The sequence below is a fragment of the Rhagoletis pomonella genome, unplaced genomic scaffold, assembly GCF_013731165.1.
Source record: "Rhagoletis pomonella isolate Grant_MI unplaced genomic scaffold, Rhpom_1.0 Rhpom_scaffold_00001, whole genome shotgun sequence".
Lineage (NCBI taxonomy): Eukaryota > Metazoa > Arthropoda > Insecta > Diptera > Tephritidae > Rhagoletis > Rhagoletis pomonella.
The window spans coordinates 84,272,079-84,285,780 of record NW_023458555.1 but is presented as its reverse complement, the minus strand read 5'-3'; the positions used below and the strand labels follow the sequence as shown (position 1 = coordinate 84,285,780).

The following is a 13,702-nucleotide window of genomic DNA, read 5'->3' as shown; positions in this document are numbered from 1 at the left end:
CAACGATGAGTGTAGTAACAGGACTTTTGCTTGGCAGGTTAATTGGCCTTTTCGTATCGAATTGAATGCCTTCTGCTGCGTCGATTCTTCCTTTAACGCGGAGTATTCCGGCATTATCTAGATAAGGAGAGCATTTAAAAATGAGACTTTTTCGACTCACGCATAAACCTCGTTGTAAGCAGTTGATTTCTTCACCAAAGGCTTCGAGTTGGCAGTTTAGAATGATCAGGTTCTCAGCGCCTTCGATTGTGGGACACGAAAGGGCTAACTGTAGATGATTCGATTGTGCTGGTTACCGCATCAATCTTTGGAGGAAATGCAGAACATTTCTTTGAGCAGCGCAAAATTTTTCCCATTTAATAAATCGCTCGGCGTTTGGCATAATCGCCGATAATGGTGAGTTCGACGTTGGCTCGATTTGAATATGGTGTAGTACTTCAAGATCTGTGTTGCCGGGTAAGTGCGTTTCAGGCCACATTTTCGGTGGTAAAACTAAAAATTCGGGGGCACGAAACCATCTCGAATCACCATCCATCCGTGTGTGTTGATTACACTTTGTGCCTTCATCGGCTACGTTTTCAGCTGATGGCACCCAACGCCAGTCAAAGGGGTTCGACGATTCCAAAATCTCACCTACCCGGAGAGCCACAAATTGATTATATCTCCGAGCGTCTGACCGAATCCAATGAAGGAAATTTTTGGAGTCCGTCCAAAATATGGTTTTGGTCACCGGCAGCGTCACTTCCTGCTTGATGAGTTTTGAAATGCGAAGACCAATTATAGCGCCCTTATGGTCTGCTCTTAAATAGGCGACCGCAGCGTAAGCAGCTTCACTTGCGTCGCAGAAAACGTGCAGCTGAATATCGTGACTAGTGCAGGCATTCAAGTAGCATCGCGGTACACGAATATTTTCTATTTCAGGTAATAATCGCCCCCATGATTGCCACTCCTCTCGTTCATTAGCGCCAATCGCATCATCCCAATTCACGCCGCTACGCCAAAAGTTTTGCATTATGATTTTTGCCCGGATTAAATAAAATCCCAATAATCCCAGGGGATCATAAATCGTCATGATGATGCGCAGAATAATACGCTTTGTGTAGATAGCACTTTCCTCGAAGACCGACTTGTCAAACCTCTCCACGAAAGTCAGCTCATCCGTTTGTGGAAGCCACCACATTCCCAAAACCTTTTCAACCAAGGTACCTGATTTCTCAAGGCACTTCTCTGCTTGTGTTGTCGAACCTGAAATCGCTTGCTGCACTCTTTCTGAGTTAGAGAGCCAATTGTGCATTTCGAAGCCGCCCTCTCCATGTATATACTTAACTTGTGATGCCAATTCGATCAACTCTTCTTCGTCGTCAGCACTGTGTAACCAATCGTCAACATTGGTATTTTTAAGAATCGTACTGACTGCATGCGCGTATATATTGCTGAAACGCGATGCGTTTTCGTTTTTCACGTAGTTTGCCAAAGACAGTGAGCAGGCGGCTCCGAAAGTCATAACCATCATTGCATACACATCAGGTTGCCTCTTATAACCATCATTGCATACACATCAGGTTGCCTCGACCGATTTCCGTTCCACCATAAAAATAATTGAGACGCTTGGTCCTCATCTCTTATAAGAATTTGATGGAACATTTCACGGATGTCCCTTGCGTTAGCCACACGCCGTTCACAAAATCGCATCAGTGTGCCGATTAGGGACGTCAAAGGATCTGGGCCTGACATCAAATAACTACTTAATGAAACGTTCTCAACCGCAGCGGCGGCATCCCATACGATCCGAGTTTTGTTTTTATTTTTGTTCGCAACTGTGAAGAGGGGTTAGAACCAGGGTTGGGCACAATGCACTAAAAAATTAATGCAATACGCTTTTCACTACCACTGTCTATTCAGTGATAGTTAAAATGCAGAATCCATTATCACTGAAAATTTTAGTGATAGTGAAAAATGCACTATCACTGAACATTTAGTGATAGTTAAAAACAAATTGCACTATCACTAAACCCTTAGTGACAGTGAAAAACATTTTGCACAACGACTTAACATTTAGTGATAGTGAAAACCTTTATTGATAATTAAAATTTGTCAGTAAAATGACATTGCTTTTGGCTGTAAACAAGTTTTATTGTTATGACATAGTTATTCTTGAAGAATAAAGTAAGACTATATTAGCTGAAGCAGTAAAGAGAAATATATTCAAAATAAACAATATTCTTGATACTTCTAATTATAGTACGTCTCTTCAAAAATATAAAAACATAATTCATTTTTTATTTGCCTTTTTTAGTACCAACATTTCAAAGTTATGGTCTGAAAGATTTTGCCTTGTCGATCGATTGACAATCCCAGCAAAGGAAAAAATCTTTCCACTGGCGCAGTTACAAAACTACTTCAGTTGCTATAGCTCCGCCATGGCAACACGTATACCGATTTTCATCTAAAAAAGCAAATTATTTACAAAACTTTTGCAGGTTGGTTTCTTTTAATCAAATACCTGTAGACTCCTCATCGAATTTGAGAAATGATGTATTAGCACTTATGGAAGGCTTTAAATTATTATCTTCCCCTACCGGTTGTCTTTTAAACTCCATCGCATATTCTTTAAATTTATCCCGAACATCTTCTAGACCGTATGAATCAGCACTTTCTAGTAAAGTTTTGCAAAATTTTAGTTTGATATCGGGAATGAGAATTGCGGCAATAACTGCATCCCAAGAGTCAGAGTGCAAACTAAAATATTTTTCAAACCTTTGCATTAGCTTTGATTGCATTTGATTATTAGTTTCCGTCAAATATTTCAAGTTTTCGGAAGCTAAACGTCGCATTTTTATTTTGATGGATAGTAAAGTTGGAATAAAGTAACCAAAAAAAATGTTTTGTTCTCATTGAAGGAAGTCGATAGCTTCTGCGATAGGGTGCATTACTTTTGCATATTCTTCCAAATACTCAATTTCTTCCTCATTGAAAGTAGAAATTTCCACCATATAGCATAGTTCACCTAATCTGTTTTTGACTTCTATTAACTTCTGAACCGAATCGAACAATGAGTTCCATCTTGTAACGCAAGGCGTAACCAGATTCGAAGATATAACTGTTTTTATTATTTCAGCAGATTTCGGCCTATTACATTTATTCTATAATTTTGTACACCTGAGTTAGCAAAATGTAAAAAGTTAATATATGTACATGTTATAGATTTAACCTTACTTCCTTAGAGGGTCATTTTTGATACTATTTTTTCATTTATACTAAACTACCCTATAATAGGACCATATATGCAAGGTACAATCTCTGAAAATTTGACTGAATCTATCCAGTAGTGTTTGAGTTAAGTGCAATCATGGAAACGGCTATTATTTTACATATGTAGATAATATATTAAATTCACAGTAAAAAAAAGTTCTTAAATATGGTGTATGGCGCGGAGGCATGGACAAAGAAAGTGTAGTGCAAAAGTGCCCAACCCTGGTAAGAACCAGGTCTTTTCCGATAGGATAGATTCGCCTTTCTTCAGCTTACGGATATAACCGTTTTCTTCGTAGCTGTTAATTTTATTGTTTAAAAAATCCATCAGCTTAGGATCTCGTATCATTTTTTCTTCAAGGCAATTCAGACGCCGCATTGCCATAGGCAGAGAGTTGGTCGTGACTATTTTGTCAAACTTCCACAACAGTCCTGTCTCGTATCTCTTTTCAAGAGGCAGGTATAGAGTTGTGGATCTCATAATAGCATACGCGCGCTCATCTGCTTTGGATTTTAGGGGGTCGTCGGTTTTACATACACCTTCCGCTTCTAAAGCGTAGTTAGCTTTAGTAATGTCATCCAAGCGTTCTGTGGCAGTGCACGAACAAATATGTAGAAATCTGTTGGAAGTCTCACAAACAGCGCTGACGCGGCCATACACCGCCCAACCTAATCAACATTTAGCGGCAATGAGATGATCGCCTTTAGTTTCTCTTACTTCCAAAGGTACGCCCAGTTTCGCGTTATCTATGCCGATCAGAATAGTTGCACGCATAGACTCATAAGGCTTTATTGGCAATTTATTTAACTGGTTACGAGAATTTAATGTCGATTCGGATAGCGTTTGCATGGGAAGGTCGAGCTTTGCCACTGTGCGAACGTTACGCAAGGTGTATCGCGACGACTTGTCGCATGATGAGATGTCAACACTTACCAGTTTTGAAGTTGGATCGGACTGGGTGTGATCTCCAGTCCATCTTAAGCAGAGCTCTCGGGATGGTCCTTGCAAGCCTAACCTCGAAGCGACGTCACTTTCCAGTAAAGTACATGCTGACCCTTCGTCGACTAGCGCATACGTTTCTATTGAATGTGTCTTTCCATATAACGTGACCGGAACATAACGAAACATTATTTTATTTGATTCTCTTTTAGTGTGTAGCATAACAGCAGTATCATTATGCACCTTTACATCATCTGCGTGAAGCAAAGCGTTATGTAGTTTTGTACAACCATTGATATCACAACCCTTTTTAAAACATCTAATACACAGTTTGTTCTCACGTATAATTTGCCATCTCTCTTTAATAGCTAATAAAGGAAACTTCTTACATTTTTGCAAATTATGATCTTCTTTACAATAAAGGCATTGTTGTTGTGGATGGCCACTCATTTTATCGCTTTTACTTTATACTACGTCATGCACTGAAGTCTGGACTTTGAGTGTTTACCTTTTATTCCGCTTACTGTTGTTGTTGCGCCCACAGAAACTACCTGACTAGCACACCTCGCTAATTTAAAGAGCCAGTCGTCAAATTTACCTAAATCAGTTACTATCATATTTACTACCTGCCTACCCCATTCCTTTTTAGGTCGCATGGCAGCTTACTTAATAAATCGGATAGAAGCATTGGGTCGTTTAAGTACGCCGAAAGTCCAATAGCATTCATAGTCGAGCGGTAGTTTTGGACAGCAAGAGCAAACTGTATAAGAGTTTCTAAATTGTCGTGGCGAACTGCCGGCTCTTGCCTTAGCTTTCCTTGTAATGCTTGGTGTATGACGGCAGGTCTGCCGTATAACTTGCGAAGAGTTTCGATGGCTTGTGATACGGTTGAAGGTGTCATCAGTTTGCCTTTAACTACTTCTAAAGCAGCACCTTGCAGACAGCGTTGGAGGCGGATAAGATTCTCCGCTTCTGAAAATCCGCACCACTCAGTAGATTGCTCATAATTAACAATGAATCTTTATTCATTCTTCTTGTTTGCCAAAAAATGCCGGTAGCTCTTTATTAACAACCCGCCTGGATGCTATCTGCATTGTTGACAATGTGCAATCGACCATTGGGCGCCTTGTTGCCTGCTGTAGAAGCCACCAGGTACATGCGATGGAATCGAAGCGGTGAATATGCCTGTCGAAGAGACTGTCGGAACAGGTCCAGTTATTGGAATTGAGTTCGCATTATAACAAAGAAATTGTTGATCAGCGGGCACTGCGGTTGAGTGCGATGCTTGCTTTGTAGTTTGTACGGCTTGATATGGAGTGGTTTGTGGTGCGCTGAATCCGGCACCTGCTAAGCCGTCGTCATAATGAAGAGTGGTGGAATAGAAGGGGTGACTTGTGCCTAAGACTTGCGTTCGTTGCGTTATTGTGTTTAGAGGGGCATACTGTCTACTAGGAATGTAGAAATGAGATGGTTGTGCTGATGTAGATATATACCCTGAACGCGGAGGCATACTAATAAGAACCGTGGAGTTTGCGGGCCACGCAGCAGATGGACTCGAAACAGCTCGATGCGGAGCTTTGGTATCAAATGGATTGTCTGGCGAAAAAATATCTGCTCTTACCATATTAGGTGGTGTAAATACTTGCCCTAGCGCTTGCTCATTTAGTATAGAATCGATTGAAGGATTGCCCTGCCTGATTGTCGTAGGTGCCATATAGCTACCGTCAGTAGCGCCGCTCGCCGGTGCGTTCCCATCTATAGATGTAGCACATTGCGAGCCTTTAGCACCCAGATCTATTGCTGCAGTCACGTTACTTACATACACACGTTCCCCTGCCTGTGCGTACCCATCTATAGATGTAGCACTTTGCGAGAAACCATGCGGCGAATGGTCTGGAACATTTGAGCTGGGTAGCGCACACGTTGTCGCGCCAACACTCGCCGTTAGGGTTGGCTCCTCCGATTTGCTTGCGGTATTAGGTGTGTACTCGCATTGAGAGGACAAAATTCTCCAGCAGCAAAAGTTCTGAGAATTTAGCAGCATTCGCTCTCAAAGAGACGAAATATCAACAAAAGTACGAGAACGCAAAATTTGCAAAAACTTGCAACCTTCGAAACAGCTGATCACTTGCACAGTTGCCACTGGTGATTAATTTGGCAATTTATTTTCTGCTTGGTGCATTTTCCTCCGATTTGGCATTTTATACATTTGAATAGTTTTGGATAAGAAAAACCTTTTTAAAATACGATTTAATTATATCGGAATGAATAAGTTATTTTTCTCATAATTATTTTTGATATCACATGGTGACGCATTAAAAACAATAGTATCTCCTCCAAACACCCATCATTGATCCAAAAAAATGTAATAGACTAGGTTTAAAATTATAAAATTTTCATTTCAACAATCAACCTACCGAAACCGAAAGCTTCAGCAAACCAACATTTCAGCATGCTGCATTTAAATCTATTTTGGTATGTTTAAAGGTAAATTATGGTACAAACGTAAAATGTCATACGGCAACCAAAGTCAGCACACTAAAGTAAACAAACTGGAGATTAATAGCAAATTAACGAAAAATAAACTCAATGAATGTTGTGCTTATTAAATTTACGCACATTTTAGTTGTATACTAGCATTAATAATAAAAATTGCAATAATAACTCAAAAAGGCCATATTTTCTTTTGTTTATTTACAAACATGTGTTTGTGATCAGCTGATTTTTTTACTTGCAAGTTTTAGCTGGGAAAAATTTTTTCAGCAGAAGTTTGCAGCTCTCTTTCACATTTTGCTCTCTCAATTTCCCCTACTTTGCAAGTTTTTTGGGTACGAGAACGCAAAACCAATAAAAGTTTTCTAAAACTTTAGATAGTTGGGCGTACTAGTACATACCTATTGTTAGCGCGGGTCGGCGAAAACATCTTTAGAAGGTCGAAGATATCCAGAGAAGAATATACTAAATTCTTTAAACAGAAGCTTTACGTCACGATAATCGCAGAGGTTATATTTTCGCACCAGTCCCCGCACGTGTCAAATCTCTGCACTAAATATTTTGGGATGTTGAGTATTTTAGAGCAATAGTTTACGCTTCAGTGCTCGGAACTAATCCGGTTTATTTATTCAAGAATTTTACAGCAAATTGATGAACTTACGTGAAAATCTAAATTATTTTACATTTTGAATATACATATATGTTCATATTTCAGTATGAGCATATGTACTTACATTTGTGCTCTTTCTTACGCTTAAATATAAAGTTGAACTTATCATGACGACTGCTACAGCGAAAAGAGCACGATGTTCGTAGAAAAGAGAGCTGGATGAGTTGAAGTTTAGCCAGGAGAGTTACAATTATTACGCAGGAGAGAATTGGATGTGTTGGTATTTAACCAGTAGGGTTGCAGCTATTAGTAGTTGGACTTACGCTCAATAATTTAACGAGCTGCGACGAATGGGTGGGCCATGATACAATAATTTTTAGAAGGTAGTTTCACTTCTTCTTCTTATCCGCCATGTTAGCTATCTGACAGAAAACGTGTTTCGTATTTTTTGTTGTACCAACTTTTTCAAAAAAAAATCCAGCTTTTGACGTTGGAAAAATAAAACAAAGAAAAGCCAAACATATAAGAAGAGAAATTTTCGAATATTTTGTAATAATTTTCTTCATAAAAAATTAACTGCAAATTAATTAACACACGGAATAGATGTAAGGACGCAGCTATAAGAGCCACCGCACACCACAGACTTTATCGGCCGCCTATTTAAATGATAGGGCTCGCTTGAAATATGTACATGAAGATGTATGGAGGTGCGCACATTACACCAGCTTAATCGCTCTGACCAATAAGTTGTGGTGCAATGGAAAGACTAGCGATCACATCTAAATTGGCGACCGATAAAGTCCGTGGTGTGCGATGGATCTAATCCATTATAAACAAGAAATATTGCTGTTATATTTTCATTTTTATGATTTTTATTCATGTGATTAGCAGTGGCAAAAATGTATGTATAAAATACGTATATTTATATTAAAAATAAAAATTATGAAACATATAAATCTTTACATGTTCTGTTAAAAAATATCTAAAATAACAAGCGATAATCCCCAAGTTCTATATCGTAGCAGTGGCCACATTGCGTGATTGTCACAGACACGGTTTATGTCAAAAATTTTGAAGTGAAACTACCTTCTAAAAATTATTGTATCATGGGGTGGGCTTTAGATTGGTAACCCCGCAGTACAGCATTAAGGAAAATATGGGAGGTAGAGAGGGGTCAAATAGTTCCCTGTATGAAGTTTCAAAGCGCGCAACCTTATACTTTTTAAGGAATTTGTTGTTAAAGTTTGTAATTTTAACCAACGTGTATGGCACTATTTAACAATATATAATGCACTTTCCACTAAATTTACGGGTTATTTACACTCAATATATGCGCAGTTAGAGTGTGCATGTTCAACCAAATAAATACTTTAGTATATTACAGCTTTTTTTATCAAAAATTGAATGTTGTTTAATTTTATGAGAGTACATGCAGAATATGTGCAAATGGCAGCAGGACTGTGTTGCCATATCTAAAAAACCAAGAGTGGATAGCAAGACCAAAAGAAAATTCGATTAAAAGGAAAATACGATAAGGTTCTTTTGTTCAGATAAAAATAAATAGTAGGGGGCTTGGGGTCATATTCCCCTCTTCCGGCAACACAGAAAGAAAAGTTCTACGTAGGGTTATAATCCCTAAATGCGGCCGAAGGCCGCCTACGCAGAAAGGTGCAGTTGGCTTTCCTTTATGGCCAACCAAAATAGACATCACTGGGGCGCCAGCCCCAGGTTTACCGCACAGAAAGGTAATTCTAGTTGCCTCATCCTTTCCCAAGGTTATATCACTGGGGCGGTAGCCCCAGTTAGTTCACACAGAAAGGAGAATTCTACGTAGTAAGGTTTATAATCCATAAGCGCGGCCGAAGGCCGCCTACGCAGAGAGATGCAAAAGGCGTTCGGCCCCTTTTCTTCGGCAACACCGAAAGGAGAATTCTACGTTGTGAGGGTTATAATCCCTAAGCGCGGCCGAAGGCCACTTACGCAGAAAGGTGTTCAGCCCCTAATCCCCCTACTATTTATTTTAATCTGAACAAAATAACCTTATCGTATCTTCTTTTGGTCTTGCTTTCCACTCTTGGTTTTTTTAGATATGGCAACACAGTCCTGCTGCCATCTGCACATATTCTGCTATACATACTCTCATAAAATTAAAAAACAATCAATTTTTGATAAAAAAGCTGTAATATACTTAAAGTATTTATTTGTTCGAACGTGCACACTCTTACTGCGCATATATTGAGTGAAAATAACGTCCAAATTTAGTGGAAAGTGCATTATATATTGTGAAATAGTCCCATACAAGTTGGTGAAAATTACAAACTTTAATAACAAATTACTTAAAAACTATAAGGTTCCGCGCTTTAAAACTTTACATATACCCCCTTTAGAACCCCCTCTACCCCCCGTATTTTCCTTAATTCCGTACTCGGGGGTTACCATTCTAAAATTTTCCCCGACGAATTATGGTGAATTTACAAGGTATGAAGCCTTATGAACTGTTGATACGCTAAAATAGAGGGACTACATGTTCTTATGAGGAATTCAATGATATCGAGTGGGATGCATATAATACATTTTTTCATATGAAGAGTTATGGGGAGATACTGTAAACATACTGTTGTGATACTGTTAAGCATATGAAATTATAGCAAGTTGAATTTTCATACATCTCCCCATAAAAAGTTTAACAGATGCAGAGATTCCAAGGAGGATTTTTCCCATTTTGATGCCTTTTTAATATAAAAACCCACCGAAAAGGAGGAAAGCGGCAACTCCGCCATTCACATACATGTCAAAAGTATGAATTTTAAAAATTAAAAACAATAAACAAACAAATTCAAAACAAAGAAATTCTTTGTACTAGAACTTTTTCAATAGAAGCAACTCACGTATAGTGGACAATCAAAATACTATACTAGCACTATGATAACAAACTTAAAAACAGGACATTACAGAACATTTTAATGAGCTTTATATCACATTTAAGTAAAAATAAGCCTATATTTTCCAAGATGGCAAAGAAATGAAAATGTGTATTTTTTGTTTTTTACACAAAGACTTGCAAATATACACATAAGTCAAAATTATAGAAGGCATGTATACTTCTCCCTTTCATTTTTTCATAGTTTATGGTGCATTTACATGGTATGAATCTGTTCATAAGCCGTATGAATTTTCCTATAAAAGAAGCACCAACTCTATGAAGAAATGAATGAAAGCCATATATATTTAAAAATTTTGACTTATATACTTGGCAAGTATTTTTTTGTAAACAACAAACAAAAAAATTTCATTTTGTGCTAACTTCGAATCTATGGGCACGTTCAGAAGGCGCAACAGCTCAGTAACTGTTGCGATTGCACCTTCTGAACGCGTTGCTTTGTACTTCTGATCAACTGAACAGTTGCGTGTTAGATGATCGTAATATTAGGTGCGTTCGTTTAAAATCTCCAGCAGAAACCAACCAACTGCCAAATTCCGGCGAAATGTCATCTGTTCTCTCACAAGAGAAAAATATCCAAAATAGTACGCGAACAGAAAATTTGCAGAAACTTGCAAGTTAGACGAACAGCTGATTGAAATTTTGTTTACATTCAAAAGTGTAAAATTTAAAACATAAGCAAAGCGCTCACAAAGTGTTACTACTAATGCAGTTTATGACTTAACGAATAATTACGGAGTTCTTACAAGTTTAATTAGAGGTAGTTTACAGTTTTGATATAATTGATTTGCGTAAAGTACAATAATCTGTCCGTAGTTTTGTGAAGTGGTCCTGGTCAGACGCATCAATTTTAATCAGCCCCAGTGGAAACAACGTGTGCCTTTTCGCTTCAATACATTATACACTTTTTAGCGCGCTGCTGGATTTCAATAAAAGGTACATCGGTTTTGTGAAAGTGGCCCTGAGGAAAGTGGGAATTTCTAATGATATTTTTAACCAACAGACGCATCAGTTGCAAATAGCCCTTAGCAAAAGATGGCAAGTAATAAAAAGTTGGAAGTACACTGCTCTCCTGGTACATTCCGTAGAGTTGAAAGTGGTAAGTACTTCTGAAAATTATGTGTTTCAATGTCGTGATTATGCCCACCCCAAAATCGTTGTACAAATAACAAAAAATTTTCAAATTAAATTAGATCAAGACTATCGCGTACAAATAGCTTGTCAGCATGCAGGCGATGAAGCCTATGAAGAAATTATTTTCACGCAGGGTGTTGCTGGCATGGCAACTGCTGCAATCGATGAATCTCGAACAGTACCGAACGAAAGCATATGTACTTTGTTCCCATTCCCGGTGGAAGCAGCCAGGAAAAGAAATTGTTATGGCTCGATGCCCCTACGAAAGTTTTGCTTGCGCTGGTGAAGGAGTTGTGACCTAAGGTTGGGAAGACTGCTAACCTAAGAAATAAAAAGCAAATGTGGAACACCATCACGAACGAGCTCTGCGCTAAAGGGCATTTTTATAATGCTGCGCAGGTGGAGGGCAAGTTTTTCACTCTGGAGCGCCGCTACAAAAATGTTCAGCTCCACAACTCCCAAACAGGCAGAGAAAGACAAACTTGTCCTTATCAAGCGTAAGCTTTGAGACTCTTATAAACAATTTTAATTTTATTAATTATTATCAATTGTTTTCATTTGTAATTATAGTGAACTGGATGAAATTTTTAAAGAATGAGCATCAGTTCATCCGGAATACGTTATCGATAATGAGGTTGAAGTGTCGGCTGAAGCGGATGAAGGTTCCTCGCCAGCTTCTCCAGCCTCTCCAGGTATTAACGTATAGAATCATATGTAACTAAAATGAGTATTTTTTGTGCTTAAATAAGTTTTAGACGCGGCACCTTCTACCTCGAGAAAAAGAAAGTCAGCAATAGAGTAGTTTATGGAGAAAACGGGGCTTCGCGATGCTAAACGGGAAAAAATTGACGAAAATCTGCAAAAGTTGCTGGAGGAGAACATAAGAATTAAGGAGGAAAGCATGAGGAGAAAGGAAGCTCGTGCTGAAAGAAGAGAACAGCTACAGACTGAAAAAAATTCTATTTTAAAATCTTTAGTAGATCTTTTAAAAAGATGAGTATACCTATATCCATGTACAAGAATAAGAAAATTCAGTAAAAGTTTCATTTCAACATTTCAAACTTTTTAATCAGATTTTTTAGAAAAATGTTTGGTGTGCAGTTTCAATAATTGTTTTGTTGGCGGTGTTATTTTTTTTTATATAAAATAAATTCGAAAACACTTTGTATGGAAGAATAACCCCTTCAGGTTAAAAATTATTAAAAATCAGGAGGATTTTTCAGCAACCTCACACTTCCACTTTATTATGCTAAAATAAAACTGCATACCAAACTTTTTTCTAAAAAATCTGATTAAAAAGTTTGATATGTTGATGAAACTTAGCTGAATTTTTTTACAACCTTTGAAATTTGGGCGTACATGGTTTCGGTTGTGTTTCGCTACCCTATTAGTTTTTACCCACTGCATTTTCAAAATTGTTCCTAAAAATGTGATCAGAAAGTTGCAAACTTGTATGCAAATTTATTGAATTTTCCTGAGTTTTGCACAAAGTGTAGAAAATATATTTTTATGTTTTTTGTTGTAGTATAAACTATGTTTTCATAAACTCAATATATTACATGCTATTTGGAATAAGTCTTTTAAAACATAACGATCTTTAATATATTTACGTATTATCTAAAAATGATTTGGGTAATGAAATAGTACAAACATAATAGAGTAAAAACCAGAATAAAAATAAATACATACAGTGTCCCATTAAAGTGAAGGAATGTATCTTTTTTCGAAATATTCACGATATTTTTTCGTGATGTAGTTAATTTTAAAACATATACCATATAAACCAAATTTTAAAACAATGTACATACATATGTATGTGTGATAAAAATTGACAAAAATTCAAACAAATGGTCCTCGAAATTCCAAATTTATAATGTGAATTTTTAAAAATATTTTGAGTTTTTAGATTTGTTAAAAATCAATTTAGGTATAATCAAGGTATGGGCCATCGAAGTTCGAAATTGAACCTTTGGTAAAAGATTATTTTTAATTATTGTATGTAAAAAACAAAAAAAGTAAAAATACAGACGTGCTCCGCCTTTTCTCTTATTTATATGGTAAACTTATATTACAGATGCTATAAGGGTTCAAACGTCAGATTTTTGAAAAATTAAAAACTTCATATTTCAGAAAATTTGGAAATGGTTTTTAAAAGATTTAAGGAAAAAATACCTTTTGTTTAAAAAAAAAAATACAAAAAGGTCACTAATTAGTAATATAATTGAATATCATATTTTAATAAAACAAATAATTAATATTGTTTTATGCGTTAATTCGTTCTTCTTCACCCACAGCCCTGTTAAAAATAAAGCAAACGCATATGTAACAGAAG

At 37.2% G+C, this 13,702-nt stretch overlaps 1 long non-coding RNA gene across 1 annotated transcript; it reads left to right on the top strand.

Moving 5' to 3' along the window:
* Nucleotides 1-2,301: 2,301 nt before the first annotated feature.
* LOC118752353 lies at nucleotides 2,302-12,538 on the top strand. Its single transcript, XR_004994669.1, has 6 exons — nucleotides 2,302-2,480; nucleotides 11,053-11,172; nucleotides 11,240-11,335; nucleotides 11,430-11,867; nucleotides 11,941-12,062; nucleotides 12,120-12,538. It is a non-coding gene; the product is annotated as an uncharacterized LOC118752353 (long non-coding RNA).
* The last annotated feature ends 1,164 nt before the right edge of the window (nucleotides 12,539-13,702 follow it).